Here is a 2263-nt window from a genome sequence, read left to right on the forward strand (position 1 = left end):
TTGCATGGTTTTCATTCTTTAAGCTGAGGAAATTTTCTTCCAAGAATATCTCACTATTTTTGCTGTTGACTTCTTTGTTGTATCTTCCTCCAGTAATCCATTTATTCTGGTGTTGTTCTTCTTCATAACATCAGACATAACTTTTAGGTTTACTTCAGCTTCATTGATTATCTTACTTGACATTTTTCACATTTCTTAAAGTCTGCTTGGCTGTCTTCTACATCACTGGGGCATTCTCTGCCTCATCTAGTCAGTTGACAAAGTCCATGAGTCTGCTATTGGCTTTTGTTTTCTTGTCCCTAAGCTCTTGTATTTCCTTTTGGTGTATGGTCTTTATCTCTTCTATCATTTCATCCTTTTTCTGTATTGTTTTTCCCATATCCTGTATGATTCCTAGGAGCATTCTGAAATTTTCTTTCTGTGGCAGATAAATGTCTGCTTCTTCTATGCACATCATTAAGTTCAGGATTTATGAATTTGCCTTTTGTTTCTCCTGTTTTTTCATTGAGGTAATTGGGGCTAATTGCTGTTTGCTCTGTGTTGTTTTACAGGAGCCCAGCGCCACTTTTCAGAGAACTGAAGAGAACTAGGCTCTCTTTGGGAGTCTCATAGGAATGCTTCTTTGAACTTCCTTTAGCTAATTGAACTATGGGATTGGCCTACCACTTTATCCTCCTGTGGCTTCACTCTCCCTACCCAATCAGTATTCTGTTATTTGGAGGGCAAGTTGGTTGGTCCTCTCAGGGGATGCTGGTTGAGTGGTTGTGGACCCACGAGGATGGTGCTGCACTGGATGATCTTATGAGAAGTTGTGGTGGTATGGTCCATGGTAGTTTGGGGTACTGAAGTGGGTGTTCAGGGGTTCATGCTGCAACAGGAGGGCTGCAGTAGGCAGGTGGGTGTTCCCACTTTGGTATAGAGCACCACAGACAGTGAGCAGAATTTCCCTAGTCAGCGAGACAGCCATGAAGTTTGGGCAGAGGCTCGTGAAGCAGTATGGAGTGCTGGAGAGTGTTTGTGGAGCTGCCTTAGGCTTTGCGAGGCACTATGGCAGGCAGGAGGAAGTTCCCTCAGTCATGTGGAACCACAGAGAACGGGCAGGAGCCTCCCCAGCCATGCTGGTGGGATTTCCCCTGGAAGAAGGTGGACAGACTTTCCCGTCTCCTGTGTTCTTCTTCAGAGGTTGGGTGGGCAGGATTTCTCCCAGAGGAAGGTGGGTGGGCTTTCCCCAGCAGCGTGTTATGTTGCAGAGGGTGGAGTACCCCCAGATGGGTGTAGGGTGGGCATAATTGCCCTAGGCTAAGGTGATTGTCCTCGAGGTCAGCAGTGGCATGTGAGAGAAAAGGGAAGAGGGGGAAAAAAGGCTGAGACTATGGGGGGAAAGAAAAGAGAGAGAAACAAAAGTATATTTGTAAGTGTAAGACATGAAAAATAATAATAATTTATAAATTAAGAAGGGTTCATGAGGGAAGGAGGGAGAATTGGGGAAGGAATAGGGGAATGTGGAGCTGATACCAAGGCCTCAAAGAGAAAGAAAATGTTTTGAAAATGATGATGGCAACAAATGTATAAATGTATGTGCTTGACACATGGATGGATGGATGGATGGATTGTGATAAGAGTTGTATGAGCCCCAATAAAATGATTAAAAAATCCAAACAAAACAAGATATAACTGAGCCTCAATTGCCTGATGGTGGAGGGTTTTAAACCCTGCCCAGAGGCGGCGGCAAGCTGTGGCTGTGTTGAAGTAAAGGCCTTGGGCCGGCCAAAGGAGGCCAGTTCCTGCCAAGACTGTAGTGGGGCCAAGGTTAAACCTTAGCCGGCCTCCACGGTGGTAAATCAAAAGCCCACAGCTCCTCAAAGCGTAGTGGATCTGTGCTACTTATCTTTATTATGCTTCTCCTGCGGCACGGCACTGTGGAATTTCCCTCTCAGTTGGTCTCCTGTGCTGATTTCTGTGGAGTCCCTCTGGTATGTGTTATTCACTTGCCTCTATTTCTTTATTACCTAAATTTACATAGTAAACTGGGCTCATCTAATCCAACCCTTGGCATCTAATCAATCTCATTGTAGAATAAAGCATAGCAAAGTAAAGAAAAAAACAAGCTCAATAAGAATGATTTTGAATATAGCCATGTATGATTGTCTGAAAAATGTTTATTAAAAAATAAACAATATATTATAAACAGTTTAAAGTTTTCTTTAAGGTAACTTTAAGAAGCTGGCTTCTTTAATTTTTTAAAAATGTGCATTGTATTATG

This window comes from Tenrec ecaudatus, chromosome 2 (assembly GCF_050624435.1).
Source record: "Tenrec ecaudatus isolate mTenEca1 chromosome 2, mTenEca1.hap1, whole genome shotgun sequence".
In the NCBI taxonomy this organism is placed as follows: domain Eukaryota; kingdom Metazoa; phylum Chordata; class Mammalia; order Afrosoricida; family Tenrecidae; genus Tenrec; species Tenrec ecaudatus.